Source organism: Protopterus annectens, chromosome 6.part0 (assembly GCF_019279795.1).
Source record: "Protopterus annectens isolate FY-2018-M chromosome 6.part0, PAN1.0, whole genome shotgun sequence".
Lineage (NCBI taxonomy): Eukaryota > Metazoa > Chordata > Ceratodontiformes > Protopteridae > Protopterus > Protopterus annectens.
Genome location: NC_056737.1, coordinates 1,082,106,403 through 1,082,124,074, shown reverse-complemented (window position 1 = coordinate 1,082,124,074; position 17,672 = coordinate 1,082,106,403).

The window sequence follows — 17,672 nt, the reverse complement described above, 5'->3', positions numbered from 1 at the left end:
TTCTACGAACTGTCCAGTTAACTTCTTCCTGTCTAAAAGTTAATAATCATAATATTTTGACTCATATGCTAGGATGTCACTGAATACAAATTAGATAAAAAGAAAAAGACAGTGAACTGTATTCTAAACCACCGTTATACCAAAAGCATAGTTTAAATACTAGCTTATAGAATGGCACTACTGATGGAAAAAATTAGGATTGTATTTCTCTGTTATTGTCTCTTTTTAATGATACCAAATGTAATATCGCAGAACAATTTACTACGGGAAATTTGAATCTTAAAAGGGAAGATTTTTCAGATGTTTTTTCAGTTGCTATTAGACACAACATTTAAAGAAAAATAGGACTGAGTCTAAGAATAGTACTAGACTGAAAAGTATCAAATATATAAGGGCAAATATAAACGTTCAATTATATGACTCTCTACACTAGAATTATAGCTAAACTATAAAACCTAGCACTATAGTAATAATACAAGACATAGCATACAAACAGAAATAGAAAGAGATCAGAATAAGTACATATGTATATAGTTCAAGAATATAAATACATCTACAAGGGTGGGAGGCTGGCATAGTGGTTAGGGTGCTCACCTTATAGGCACTATGTACTGGGTTTGATTCTCACATGGGATAATTGGCTGGGCTTCGAATGGCCCACAAAGACAGTTAGCCTGGTAGCAATTTATGAACTTATTATCCTTTGAACAACTTTACACAAGGTAAATAAAACTGAATAATTATAAGATCATCTGACCTATAATTTAATAAATGTGAAAATAACAACTCTTCCTCCTTATCGTCGACCAGGGAGATAATCTGAAGTACAGGGAAAGATGATTGTAAAGATATTCAGTTTGGTCAACGTATAATAAAGATTCTGAACATCTGTTTAACTTTTCTTATTTGTAACAACTCACTGAGAGGCTTTTTAAGATGATGCATACTAAAAATATGAGACAGATTAATGTGAACCAAGAAAACACTGAGCCACACCAGAAGCAGTCCCTTTGTGATTTAATTATTAGATAAAAACATTAACGTTCCACATAGAGTACATTTCTATAAACACACTTCTTCAGATTAATTATAAGATAAAAACATTTATTGTGGACATTTCAGCTGAGTTATTTCTCCTTTTCTTTGCATGAGCTAAGTGTAGTTAGTCTAATGGAGAGTTTGAGAGAAAGTTTGTTCATCTTTTTCAACAAACTAGGAATACATTATTCCATGGTAGAATGTTGTAGGATTATATCATTTGGTAATTTTTTATTTGTTTCAAAAGTTCTGTCCTTAGCTGAAGATTTCATATTGTTTATAGAAAGTATATAATATACTGCGGTGGTGGTGCTGCGGTAGCGTTGTCGCCTCACTATAAGACGCTGTCTGGTTTGATTCCCAGCTAGAGTGTCTTCTGCATGGAGACATGCATGAATGGGCGTACCTTCGTTGAAGGTTGTACGTCAGGGCTGGCAACTTGGCACGTAAAAATCAACTGCCAATCATTAGCGGACCGGAGTTCCGCTGTGGCGACCCCTAACCGGGAAAAGCCAAAAAGACACATATAAAAAGTATATAATAACTTTTGTACATAAATGAGATTTCATCATACCTGTTTTTTCTCTTATACAAATGTCTGATTTTAAATCCATATCTATTAATATTAATGAATTGAATAATCCAATGAAGCAGGGGGAAGTCTGTTCAAATACTTGCTATTACATAAAGCTCAAATAGTATTTCTACTGGAAACACAATTACTTATTAAAGATATAAATAAACTTTCATTAAACAATTATTTGGTTTTAGCAGGTTCTAGCTTTTGAGCTAAAAGAAGAGGCACCCTCATTTTGTGGCAGAACTCTCCAGTAATGCGTAAAGTAAAATACACCTACATTGATAAAAATGGCATGTTAAGCATTGTTATAACTGAGTGGAACAGAAAACTATATACATTGAAAATAATTACTTAGACACTATAGCCTATTACATGAAATGTGAAGTCATAATGGCTGGTGATTTTAATTGTATTTTATTAGACAAAGATTCCACTGCGGATAGAAAGCTGAGAATCACGTCTTCAGCCAAACCTTTAATAAATGTTGTAAATATAATGAAGTTAAAGGATATATATATCAGCTAAGGAAAACAATGTAACTTCAATTTACCCATGATTTATATAGATATGGAGCACAAACCAATATTGATAACATTCTTGTGTCAAAGAATCTGTTATCACATATCAGAGAAGTTTCAATAGTTTAATGTGCATTATCAGGCCATAATGTTATAATCATTAATATTATTTTAAAAACTGACAATTTAATATATCACAGGAGATTACCAGTGTACATTATTAAAATGAAAGAAATCAAGGGTTGGTATGTTAAAGAAATCAAAAATTTCCTAGAAATGAACATGACTGGTGAAGTATCTGACATTGTCCTGCGAAATTCACTAAGGGCTTACTTAAATGGAAGAGTTACCAGATGGTACATTACTAAAACAAGAGAATGAGACAAAGAATTGAATACACTACAGGCCCAAATAGACACATTAAAGTTAACTCTACATCCAAATGACACTAGACACCATCAGTCAGTCTGAACTTAAATACAAAATATGTTGAAATTCTAAATCACAAAGTTTCAATAAACCTGGTAAAACTTAAACTTCAGGCATATTCAGTAAACCCTTTAAGCTTGCATAAACTTGCTCTTAGATCAAAGAAAATGAATAAACTAAATCACATCAAAGAAACTATAACACATTTAAAAATAAAAAAAGAAAGAATAACACATTAAAGGTATTCTTGATCACTTTAAAATATTTTATGAAAATATAAATAATAATACAAATAACCTAGATAATGATGATATAGTTGAAACTTTTCTAAGGGAAAATATAAATTATAAAATAACTAGTGAACAAATAAAAAGTGATAGACTATTCACTTTAACAAAAATAAAAGATCAAATAAAAAAGTTGAACAATAATAAGGCGATGGGCTTAAATGGTCTTATACCAGAACTATATAAAATACTACCTGATAATGCAGTTAAAATATTAGATAAGGTCTATAGAGAAAAAAGAAACTTCTAAAGTCCCTCCATCATGGAAATATTCCCTTATATCACATATTTTAAAACAAGATAAAGATCCTAAAAACTGTTCATCATACAGACCCATTTCACTTTTAAATGTGGACTATAAGATGTCCGTGCCCATTTTAGCTAACAGAATTAATCTACTTATATATAAACTAATTAGCAATGATCGAATTAGGTTTATTATAAATAAACAAGTACAGGATAACATAATAAGAACACATACATTAATAAACTATGTAAATAAAAATAAAAAAGAACTATCATTAGTCTCAATTTAGATAAAGCTTTTGACTCTGTTAATTGGTCATACCTGTTTAAAACAATTAAAGTGTATAATTTCTCACCTGAGCTAACTGCATTACTTTCTATGTTATACAACTACTCTTGTGCTTATGTTAAAGTAGGTTATTTTCTTTCCAATTCCTTTAAATTACAAAAAGGTACAAAACAAGCCCGGCCATTATTACCTTTATTTTTTGCATTCACCATAGAACCCTTTGCTAATAGTATTAGATCCAATAAGAACATTAATGGTACCAAAATAAAAGAAGATTTTGAACTAAAGATTCAAATATTTGCTGATGATATTTTGCTAACAAAATTCATTAGAACATATAATTAGTTCCATGACTCAGTTTGAAAAAATCTAGAATTTACAATTTAATCATAATAAAACAAGTACATTATTAATTAATAAAAAAAATAAAAAATTCATACAAAAAGTATTCTAAATTCATTTGGAATAGCAATCAAGTGAAATACCTTAGTATAAGCATTATGTCTAATAGTAAAGAAATGATACAAACTTTCAACAGGTTGTTGATAACATTTTAATCTTAGTCACAAATTGGAACAAATTATTCTTTACCCTGCAAGAATGATTAATGCTTATTAAGACGGTAATTCCCCTAAAATATTGTTTAGTACTATCTCCATAAAAAAAAAAAATGATGAAGACAATAAATAATATTCTACTTAAAATTTTTGGCATCCTAATAAACCAAAGTTTCCTTTGATTGGCATAGAAAAGGTTTGGATAATGGTGTAATAGGATTCCCTGATATTCAATTGTATGCTACTTCAGCAATTGCAAAAGTTATAGCGTTGTGGATAAATTCATCTTATGATTCAAAATGGAAACAAATACATCAAGAAATATTGTTAGTAAATAATAAATATATCACAACCAGTCACAAAGAAATAGTGCTAATACTTTTATCTGGTTATTAAAAGATTTTTGTGTAAATGGAACTACACCCTCTTCTCAAATTCCCTATTTAAATAACATAATTTCCTCTCTCTGAAAGTTCACATATTCTAACCATCGTATTAAAGACTTAATATTTTCTTTGTTTACAAATGCATATACAAATGACCACTTAGAATGCATAACTTCAACAAAAAGCTAGCATTAAAACAACAAAGTAACTTAATTTATTGTCATTAATTCTTAAATATTACTGATATGTATACTGTTGAAAATTTAAGTTCCAAATGCAATCAAGATTCTGAGAATTGGTTAATTTTATGAATATTTAGGGGCTTTGTGAACACAGAAATAAGATATTTAACTTAGATAAGAAATGATTCCCCAAATTATTGGAATTCTTAATAATAGTAATGCAATGAAAAATATTTGTCAGAAATTTATATAATTCTTAAGTTAGACTTCACATATTTAGACAATTCCTATTGGAATTATCCTCAAAAATTAATAATGAAGACTTCTCTGAAGAATTCAAGAAAACAATATTAAAATCTACAGATAAAGCCAAATCTTCATTATACTGAAAATGTTTCACTTGGAAATTCTTACACAGAGTTGTTGTCACTCCTAATAAAATTACAGTTATGTGTAAATCAAATAGATTTAAATGCTGGAGATGACATTCTGAAATAATAGCAGATTAGATGCATATGGTATATGAATGTGAAGTAATCTCCCCTTTTTGGAAAGAAATTAATAACTTCATTCAAGCTGTATGGTCAATTAGATGTAGCATTTCTAAATCTTTTGTTTTATTTAATTCTCCGATTCCTGAGATAATTCCAAAAACCCAAATGCCTCTTCTTTGGTATATTCTTGCTATAGCCAGGAAAGTAATTACTAAACATTGGAAAAGTAAAGTTACCCTCTCAAGTGTTGCATTTATTAGAATGGCAAAAATTGTTTGCAGTAGTGAACTGCATACTATAACGATAAGAACTTCTAATATTAGACGTTCATATAAATCTTGGCTTAAACTAAAAGACTTGCTTGAAAAATATTAATTGTTGTTGATCAGTATAACTTTGATGTATTGATTAGCTGTGGACCTATGTAAATAGTTATTTGTCTGTTTTATAATTGATTTGTTTATTGTTTTAAAGCCAAATAAAAAACATTAAAGGAAAGAACTGAAGGGTAGATGGAGACAGAATACCTGAAGAGTTCCTCAGTGGAACCTGACAAAGAAGTATTCATGTGGAAGTACAAATGAATGCAAGTCAAAAATATATTGAAGCTGCTTCTAAGTGATTGGTGTCAATGTGAAATGTCAGTATATTGTGCACATTATATAGGAATCTTAGAAACTCAAGAATCCAGCACCAGAGAGGAGTGTATATTGGAGGGAGAATGAATTAAACTGGATGCAAGAAGTCTTGTGTAACTTTAAATATTTAAGCATTAAATATTTGTCCCCTCACAGCAAGAGGTTCTCCAGTTCAATTCTCGGCGTCTGCATGTCCTCCCTACATTTGTGTGGGTTTTCTCCAGGTGCCCCTGTTTCCTCCCATGTTACAAAGACATGCATCTGGAGCATTTCTCCCTGGGCCTTCGCTGAAAATTGGCTTCATTCCAAGTCAGACTTTCCCGGACAACAAATGTTAAATAAATAAAATAAAAAAGGGGGCTCCATTTAAGTTGAACTATCTCCATGTTATCACCAGTATCATTTGTAGTTATAATTATCTTAATAAAGATGGCTAATTAGTTTGAGCCCTATACTGCAACAGACAAGAAAAATATGCTAAGGAACCAATAAAAAAACAGCACCAGTTGGTTTGGGTGAACAAGCAGAAATATGAAGGTGATAATAAATCAATGAAACATAAATGTCAAGGGAAGGAAGACATTCCCAGGCAACAACAAATATCATACAGTATTATAGCTAAAAGAATTCTGAGACTAAGCTACCAGACTTGCTGAAACTACATGTATGAATTTGAAGAAGATCAGACAAAAAAGATTTATTTTATTTATTGACATTTGTTTATCGGGAAAGGCCACTGGGGTCAGAGACCTCTCAACCAATCGGGGACAAATTTCAACAGAATCAGGGACAAGTCACAAAAAAATCAGGGACAATCAGGGACACTTTTTAAATATTAATGCTATTAACTTGAAACATTGACAGAATCAGAGCATATGAATTAATACACATTTTCTGAAGTAAAAGAAGTTTATAACACTTAATTATTGTCATTATTCATTAAGTGTAATTCACCACCTTTCCTCCAAAAGTCACTAGTTTTAGGAGGGATTAAGAGGGACAGAGCTAAAATCTGAGTCAAAATCAGGGACATCCCTGAAAATCAGGGACAGTTGAGAGGCCTAAAGCTCCACAGTTTACAAAGACAATACATTATAAAACAATGTTGACAAAAAGTCTTAACACAAGTATAACAAATATTGCATACATAAGAGGCAAAACATAGTATAATTAGACATTCCATTAGTGCTTGCATGAAGTAGTACATCAGGAGTCATTAAACAGAAATAAAGAAACAGAAATGTTACATCTAAGATGTATCCAGTTAACTGAAAGTTGGTGTAACACAACATGCAGGAAACATCCACTAATAAGGGTTTCTAAAGGCATGAAATCAGTCCCCAAATGGTAGGATAAATTTTCTGCCCAGATCCCATTTTAATTACCCTAAAGCCTCAAGGAACAGATTGAGACATAAAGATCTCGGAAAAAAGAGAAATATATGTTTGCAACTTAACAGAAACACTTCAGCTAAAGAAATATCACTCTTTTAACAGTGAACTTTATAACACTGCTATAAGCATTATTTACACAACTATTTACACGTTTGGGTCAGCTGTTCTCTTCCAAATGGTGATAACCATCATACTATGTTGTTATGTACATATGCTTGTATATATATATATATATATATATATATATATATACACACACACACACACACACACACACACACACACACACACACACACACATATATGAGTAAATATAGGTTTACTATCAGTTGTGCGATCGCACCTTGAATGAGTTATCGTATTCCCGAACTAAAGAAGTGAAAAACAAAAGAATGACTGCAAAACATATTGAACATGGAAGTGGGGAATGTCGAATTCAGCATTTTTCAAACATTCTCCACACTTCCACAAGATGCAGTGTCCTGCAAAACACAGTAAAGAACGTTTTTGCAGGCCATGTGGGGGCTGCACCCCCCCCACACCCTCTGCTACTTATATATACAAACTCAGAGATCGCACTACAGTGAGGAAAAGGGTATATTTCCGATCCCCACTATAGTGCGATCTGCATTAAAATGTTGAAATGCACAACAGCGAATGCTGTAGTGCATTCACTGTTGTGTATTTCAACATTTTTTTTTGCTCTTTCAATACTATTGAATTGGGCATTCAGACTAATGTAAATCAAACAAAGTCCGATCGGCCTATTCATATGTTCATAGGTTGGTACTAGGCTATCAGCCCTAGGGTCTATACAAGCCTAGCCATATCAATTCCCTGGCTATTTCTTCCTAGAATATTTACTTCGCTAGTCCCCTGTCTAGTAAGGTGACTGACGTGATCCCTGGGGGGAATTTTCTATCTCCCATCCAGTCGTCAAGGTTCCTTTTGAAGAGGGCCAAAGAGGCGCTCAGCTTGACATGTATGGACAGTCTATTCCAGAGTATAGGGAGTCTCTGGGTCAGGAACCTATCCCTCCAGCATGTTTTGTTCATTGTGATGACCAGATTTAGATCCCTGGAGCATGTAGCTCTGAGGGATTGATATTTCTTTAAGTGTAGCATGTCCAACAGCACTGGGTTTGACATGGCCTTGTATGTTAAGCAGAGATCACCTCTGAGTAGGCGATATGTGACAGAATTACAGTGGACAGTTTTTGTCTCCTTTACATCCCTTAGAGATGTGTGGAAATGTTTGCCTTTTCTTGAGGTCAGTATGCTCTAATATGAAAGACCAGAAAGTCAACTTGTTAATGTAAAATTTAGAGCTGAGATTGAAATGTTAAATTATTTTTTACTACATTAAGTATCTTTTCACATTCTTAGTGCGAGAGTGACAGTTCATCTTCCAGTATTACTTCACGTTTCCTGTCAGATACAACTGGTAATTTAAATACTGTGGGTGTTACTAGCCCAAAACAGACTTTGATAAATCTAAAGACAGACACAGATCTCTAGGAAGAAACATGTTACTCCTGACCTCATCTTTGAGAGCATAAACCTTGCCTGTAATTTTCAAAGTGGAGTCTTAGGGTGCAACATATTTCACTCAACTTTGTCATTTACAAAAATCATCTCTAATTCACAAGACTATTCTGACCCAGATTTTGGTTTCTTAGGCAGAATATGTTAAAAATGTCTGCCACATGTGCTGAATACAGACTCACTGTGTCATCTTATTCAGGATCAAAGATTTCAGGGTACCGAAAGAGATGATATTAATGGTACTTACGTAGTGACAATCCACAGTGGCATTAATAACTACACCATTATTCTTTCTTTGATGACCCATTTTATCCAGTCCAGAGCCATGAGGAAGCACGGCCTGTCTTAGAATACAATGAGCACAAGTTGGAGAAACTAGTTCTGCATAGGATGCCAATCTATTGAAGGATGTTTGTACACAATCATACAAGGTACACTTATGGACAATTTAGAGGATCAACAATTCACCTGAGATGTGACAAAATGCTGGAACACCAGACAACTCCCCCACCCCCCATAAACACAAGGACATGCACACACAGTATACAAGGTATCGCCACTGAGAAGTGACCCAAATGAAGGTTTGTTAGATCACTTTTGCTAAGTTAGAATAGTGGCACTAGAACAGAGTTGGTAGTTGTTGACTGATGTATCCATTAGTTGTTGCTATGCTGTTACTGACTTTGTGTTAGCCACCAGTTGTCCCTACACTGTTACTGACGTTGTGTTATCCATTAATTGTTGCTACACTGTTACTTTTGTATTAAATTGTGGTTGTGTACTGAGCCATATAATTTACACTAAGCTGTTGTTGTGGCACCTGAACCAAGTTGGTACTCACTGACTGAAGTAAATTAGTCACCGCTGCACCTTTTTCTGACTTTTATATTTTCCATGTACTGATACTGTACATATATTATTGTAACTCTGGTGCTAACTCACTGTGTATCTTTGTATCAGATATATATCTTTCCTATGAATTTTCTTCTTTAGTACTCATTAGTATTCACTACATACACTACATTAGTACTTGTCAGTACTGTTCAGTACTCATTAGTACTCATCAGTACTCCCTGTTACATCAGGCACTATATATATCTTGGAGGTATAGTGTGTACCTCACTGCTTGTTGCCTGATAGCATTATGCACACTGATGCAATGCAAGAACTACCTTATGCTCACTGACAGCTCTTTGCTTCTTCTGCTACACAATTCTGTATGTCAGAGGTGCAAGTACCTTCTAACCCTGAAGCCAGCTTGTCTTCTAAAACTGTAGAGGGTACCCACCGTGTTATTCATTCTGATACTTACCACATACTACTATGCTCACCAGGTTCTAAACCCACAATTAAGCATTCCTATGCTGAGGTACTTAAAAAGTCTCTATCAAAATCAGAAAGGCCTCACAGAAATATGTTTGGTAGACAGGGCACAAAATGTCACACAGGCAAGCAAATAGCAGATGTAGGCACTACTGAAAACATAACTATTAAAAGGGGTCACTCTGCTGTCAGGCCAAAGCCCTTAAGACAGCAAGGCCAATGCAGTTCATCTGGTAATATCTTTGCTATAGGTGACTCCATAGTCAAGCACACTGATGCACAGATCACCAGGTTGTGGAAAGACATATTGACAGTTAGCTGCCTCTTAGGTGCCAGGATCTACAATGTCACTAGTGACAGTTAGTTGCCTCTCAGGTGCCAGGATCTACAACGTCACTAGTGACAGTTAGCTGCCTCTCAGGTGCCAGGATCTACAATGTCACTAGTGACAGCTGCTTCTCAGGTGCAGGGATCTACAATGTCAGTAATGACAGTTTGCTGCCTCTCAGGTGCCAGAATCTACAATGTCACTAGTGACAGTTAGCTGCCTTTCAGGTGCCAGGATCTACAATGTCACAAGTGACAGTTAGCTGATTCTCAGGTGCCGGGATCTACAATGTCAGTAGTGACAGTTAGCTGCCTCTCAGGTGCCTGGATCTACAACAATGTCACTAGTGACAGTTAGCTGCCTCTCAGGTGCCGTGATCTACAATGTCACTAGTGACAGCTGCCTCTCAGGTGCCGGGATCTACAATGTCACTAGTGACAGCTGCCTCACTGGTGCCATGATCTACAATGTCACTAATGACAGTTAGCTGTCTCTCAGGTGCCGGGATCTACAATGTCACTAGTGAGAGTTAGCTGTCTCTCAGGTGCCAGGATCTACAATATCACTAGTGACAGGTAGCTGCCTCTAAGGTGCCAGGATCTACAATGTCACTAGTGACAGCTGCCTCTCAGGTGCCGGGATCTGCAATGTCACTAGTGACAGTTAGCTGCCTTTCAGGTGCCAGGATCTACGATGTCACTAGTGACAGTTAGTTGCCTCTCAGGTGCTGGGATCTACAATGTTACTAGTGACAGTTAGCTGCCTCTCAGGTGCCAGGATCTACAATGTCACTACAGCCTTCAAGGCCCATCACTCAGCTAGTCATTTAACCTCACTATTGTGCAAATGACAAACACCTCTTTGGATTATATAAAGAGATATATGATGAGCTTTCCAAATACATATCTGAAATTAGTGTGGTATTAGTTGTTGTTGCGTCTTTTGGCTTTTCCCGGTTAGGGGTCACCACAGCAGAACTCCGGTCCGCTAATGATTGGCAGTAGATTTTTACGTGCCGAGTTGCCAGCTCTGATGCACAACCTTCAGCAAAGGTACACCCATTCACGCATGTCTCCACACAGAAGATGTGCTAGCTGAGAATCAAACAGGACAACATCGTACTGTGAGGCGACAATGCTACCGCAGCACCACCACTGCAGTATATTGAACGGTATTCTATCATTGCCAAGAATGATGCCACCGTACAAATAAAATTAATTTACTTCAGTCATTGACTTAGCTTTTGGTCACATTCTAAGGGGATCTAATATATATATCAAAATGGGAGTAGATGTTTGATAACCCTAGGTGCTATGAGAGGGGTGGCCTGCATTTCTCTTGCATTAGCTTCCGTATATTGACCAGAACGTTTTTCTTCTCCACAGTGCCTTTTCTGGCAAGGTTAGTTTTGTTAATTTACTTGCACAGCAAATCACAATCAAAGTAATGTAAACAGAGCACTGCTCAATGCTAGAAGAGTAAACAAGAAGTTAGACTTCTTACAGGCCTTCATAACTCTTGAACATATAGATATATGTTCAATTACTAAAACTTGCTTTCAAAACAGACAGCACTCATGCAGTGCAGGGTTTCAATGCCTAGCACTCCTTCAGATCTAACACCAAAAATGATGGCATCATTGGAGGGGAGACTCCATATTACTAAAAGGTTAATTCATGTCCAGACTCTTAACACAGGACAATGACCTTAAATTCCTCCATGTCCTCTTCACAGCACCGCATTACAGCAAACTATTGTATCCCTCTCCATCCAACTACAGTACCCACCTCATCCAACCACTATGCCCCATCAAACCAACTACCATAACCCCTCTCTCCAGCTACATACCTTGCTCCATCTAACTACCATACCAACCTCCATCCAATTACAGTATCCCTCTCCATCCAACTATCATACCCAATCCATCCAACTACTTTACCCCTCTCCATCCAACCACTGTACCCCCATCCAACTACTGTACCCCTCCATCCAACTACTGTACCCCCTCCATCCAACTACCATACCTTCTCCATCCAACTACCCTAACACCTGCATCCAACTACTGTACCCCATCCATCCAACTACTATATCCACCGCCATCCTAATGCTGTACCCCTCATTATCCAACTATCATACCCCTTTCCATCCAACTACTGTCTCCTCTTCTATCCAGCTACTGCACCTCCTCCATCCAACTACAGTACCCCCTCCATCCAACTACCATACCTCCCTCCATCCAACTACTGTACCCCTCCATATAACTATCATACCCCACTCCATCCAACTACCATACATCCCTCCATCCAACTACTGTACTCCCTCCCTCCATCCAGCTACTGTACCCCCTCCATATAACTATTGTACCCCACTCCATTCAAGTACCATACTCCCTCAATCCAACTACCATATCCCCCTCCATGTTTCCTGCAGCTTATGAGGCATATCTTGACAAACATACATCCTTCCCTATAGATCTTAAGATTATTCTCTTGGGGGCTTCAAATATCCTTCCATTAACTGGGAAATCTACACCAACATAAATAATTATGCACAAAGATCCCAGACCACCTCAAAGCCCTGTCCCTGTACTCAGTCTGCTACAGACTACTGAGGGTTGATCTATGCCTAACCTACAAGGCATTCTCCGATCCAGCCTGACAGATATGCTATACATTTGTGGAACAAACAGTACTGTAATTCTACTGGGGTGGCTCACCTTGCTACTTGCAGTTCATATAATGCGTTGTACATCGGTAAAACTTTAAAGCATTTGTGGAAACATATATCTGAGCACTTATAGGATGTAAAGACATGTGAAAGAGAAATGCATTATTTAAACATTCATGTTCTTGCACAAATTTTAAAAAGTTTTCCTTAGGTGTAATAAATCATGTGAGTTTATGTTTAAGGAGTGGGGATAATCAATTAGAAAGCAAAGAATTAGATTGGCAGTTGAGACTCAGTGTGCTGGTTTATTCACGAATAAATGAGTCTATTACTTTATATACCAAGTTAAAAGCTTTGTCTTTAAAAAATAATTAATTGTGTTTTTAATTTGATGTTAATTTTTTTAAAGTGTTATGTGATGTAATTACAGTAGAAGTGTTGAAGTTCCGAAGAAGTCAAAGTGGTTTGACGAAAGTGCTAAATAACTCATGAATTAAATTTGTCTTGTCATTGTGCAGTTTATCTGTATATGTTTGAATTTTCTGATTTTTTTCCTTTATTCAAACAGTATGTTTTTGGAAAAGTTTGGGATTACTGAACACTGTCTGGTAGACTCACTACTAAACCTACACAATCTCAACATCCTCAGGGATTTGTGGCAGAGGAACTGAGAACTGTTGTAGTACTTCCATTCAACAAGATGGGACCCTCTGCTTACCCAGGGAACTATAGGCCTATAAGCCTCAGCAGTTTTATCTGTAAGGCAATAGAACATATCATTATGGAACTATTAACAAGGACATAAGCAGTCTGTAAACCTTGGGTCCAAGCCACTTTGGGTTTTTAAAGGCAAACCCTGCCTCTTGAACCTGGCAGACTTCTTTGAACAAGTCACAGATGCATTAGATATAGGCAAATTGGTCCACACACTGCCTACCTGGACCCGGCTAAAGCTTTTGATACCACCCTGTATTCTAGTATTATCAACAAGCTAATCATACTAAAAGTAAACCCCTATGTTACCTTCTGGATAGCAAACTGGCTAATGGAAGAACCAATCTTTTAGTGTTGGATTCACACTGTCATCAAAAAGAGTAGTTACCAACAGTATCCCCCAGGGATCAGTCCTTGGATCACTTTGCTTTGGTATTTATTTCTCTGATGTAAATTCCAACGTGAAGGGCCGCCTGTGGCTGACTTAAGTGTGCAGATGACTGTAAACTCCCCATATGATGTCCAGGTTCTTAACAAGGGACTAACATATACTAAAAAGTGTTACCTGAGCAATGGCCTTAAACTAAATGCTAAGAAATGCAGTATTGCAAACTTCAGCAAAATTGAGCACTCATTCACCTATCACATAGGTGATACTCCTGTAAAAAAATCAACTTTGTCATTTGGGACATGGGCACTTCCATCAACAGTGGACTACCAATTGATCACTATGTCACCACTGAAAACTCTTATTTGGCCAGACTTATCACCTGGGGTATACGTTCTAGGTCTAAGGAATTTATCAACCCTCTATACTCCCTCCTCATCAAGCCTGTAATAGAGTACAATGACCCCCTTTGGTATGTACCTGTCTATGCATTTGACCTAGCATGAGAGACCACAGCATGTCTGCACCAAGACAATCAAAGACATGTCATTCTTCAGCTAACCAGACCACCTTAAAGCCCCTTCTAAGTTTTCAGTTTCATATAGGCTTTTGAGAGGAGGCCTCTGTCTAGCCTAGAGAGCCTTGAAGGTTTCAACCCTATGCAACCTCTTACATATTCATAAAACAAATAGTAGCCTTAATACTCACTCATGAGATAATCTTCTATAGAAACATAAATAGGATCTGCTGATGAGATAGATATGTATTTCAGAGAATCCTTCTTTTATGGAATAGACTCCCCTTGGATATTTATTTATTCATTGACATTTGATTACTGGGAAAGTCCAACTGGATAGAAACCCATTTTCAGCAGAGGCCCGGGAAGAAAAGCTCCAAATTATTACAAAACATTTTAAGAAGAATAATTTTACAATCTTCAGAAATAAAACAAAAACATTTGCAGTTTAAATAATTATAACAAAGTAGGCATAATAAAAAAAATTGGTTAAGAATTGATACAATGCATATATGACAATCATTTAATATTTAGAAAAAAATGTAGACAGTTTGTAGAGAAATTAAATATAAGTTTGTTTAATACAAGTAGGAACTTCAATATGAAGTGAGGGGAAAGCAGGATTATGGTGTATTTAGAGAGAAAGTCAGAGAAGAGAATTAGATAGCAATAAGGATGTAAGTGAAGAAGGGAGAGTAAGGAGGTGTAAGGAATGAAAAGGTACTTGTTCGCATTTAGGGATATAGGTTATCCTGGTTTTGAACAGAGCCAGATTTTAGCTAGGAAGTCTTTCTGAGTGGTATTGAAAGATAGGAGGGAGGGTATAGACCTGATGGATACAGGTAAGGAGTTCCAGCCTTAGCAACCTTGCACGAGTACAGACAATGCCCAGCAGATTTGCTAGATTTGTAGACAGACAGGAGTTTTTGGTCACTGGATCACAATGACCGACTAGGAACATAGTTATATTGAATATTTTTTAGTGCTGGACAGGCAGATGGATGCTGGATAATTTTATTGGTGGTAAGATATTGTGCATTTGTTAGTTGATGTGGCAGTTCTAGCCAATTCAGGTTTTTCAGTGGTATCCAGTGATGGGTTCTGAAAGGAGCATGTGCTGCAAATTTAGCAACTTTGTTATAGCATTGTTCATGTTTCAATTTTTGTTAAGCCTGGAGGTCAGTAAGGATAGGAGTGCCATAAAGAGGACTGGGGAGGAGATAAGTAGTGGTAAGTGTAGTTTTAGTTGGGTCGGTGAGAACGTTTTTGTCTCTGTAAGGCATCCCTAGCTTTTGATGAGTTTTTCTTATGCAATTTTGTATATGCAGGTCAAATGTAAGATTATCATCTACTATCACCCTTAATAGTTTGCTGTGAGAAGTGACTTCAATGGTTGTATTATCGAGAGAGGACTTTAAATTTAGTTTTTCATGAGAGAGGGATTTAGGGAAAAAATTAGTAGTTTGTTCTTTTTTGGGTTAAGCATGAGTTGTGAGTTATGAAGCCATGTTTCAGTGGCTGCTAAAGCTTCCTGAATAATTTTTTTGGAGGTGTAGCAAGTTTTCAGATGTGAAAATGAGAGTGGAATCATCTGCATATTGTATTAGAGTGGCCTGTTGTGTGGAAGTATAGACCGTGTTTGTGAAAATGTTAAAGAGGACAGGACCAAGGATAGAGCCTTGTGGTACACCAGTGGTGACTGGGCGGTAAGGAGAGAGCATAGATTGCCATTTTACTTTCTTATACCTATTTGACACGTAGCTTTTGAACCACAGAAGGGTGGACTGAGAGAGATTTAGTGAGGATATTTGAAGAAGAGGCTTGCTGTGACAAACTATGTCAAAAGTTTTAGACAAGTCTAGAAATAAGGAAGTGACTATTTTGCTATTATCTGTAGCTTTATTGTCAGTATCTGTATAAGTTAGAAGGGCAGTGCTAGTACGATGGGAAGGATAGAAGCCATGTTGTGTAAGGGACAGGAGTTCTTCCTTCAGGAAATGGTCTAGCAATTGTTTCTGAATACATTTTTCAAGTATTTTGGCAAGGGAAGATAAGATCGCTATAGGTCTAAAGTTATTCATGTCTGTTGAACTCCCTCCATTGTACAGAAGGATAATGCTTGACTTTTTCTAGAGAGAGGGAATGTGGGATTCCTGGATTGACTTGTTTATAAGGACTGAGACTGAGACAGGATAAGCAATGTTATTGGCTGCTATTTTTAGGTACTCGCTTGGAAGGCCATCAGTTGAAAAAGAGCATGGTTTAAGTTTGTTTAAGAGTAGGTTTATATAGGATGTGGGCACAGGTGTGAAGGTGAAAATGGATGAGGTGATATTTGACTGTTGAGCAGGGTTGGGATTAGGTGTTGAGGAATCCTTGGTTAGAGATGCTATAGAATCTATAAAATATGAGTTAAACTGTTTTGCAGTTTCGAGTGGTGAGTTATCAGGAGAGGGGTTTGGATTGAATATTTGTCTGGGATGTAAGATTTCTTTAATAGATGTCCACAATTTTTTAGGGTTGTGTTTAGTATTATTTTAAAAGTTATTGTAGTATTATTTTCTGTCTGCAATTATTTGCTTTTTAGTAAGATTGCAAAGCATTCTGAACTTTTCAAGATATTGAGGTGTTTTATATTTTTGCCGTTCTTTCCATGTTTTTTCTCTATCCTGCATTAGCACACTACTACTTTTGGATAGCCAAATTGCATTATTTGTTTTCAATCTCTGAAATATAGTCTTTGGGTATAAAGCAAAGTAGCTGTATATCCCACTTTAATATAACCTGGATGATTGGATGGCCAGTCATAAATATAACCTGGGTCTGGCCACGTCAAGTCCTCACTGAAAGGGGTCAAGACTAAGTATTACTTATTTATGTAAATGGATACTATGATTTGGGATCTGTGTCTAGCTGTAAATGGTCCCCTGGATCAATTGTCAGGTATTAACCTATGAACCTTTGAACATATAAAAAACCAGGAGCTAGGTTAACTTTGCATAACCGTGCTTCCCTTTACACTATTAGAGCATATTTATTTATTTATTTATTATTTATCTATTTAATTATTTAACATTTGTTTACCAGGAAAATCTGACTTGGAATGAGACAATTTTCAGTGGAGGCCCAGGGAGAAAAGTTCCACATGCATGT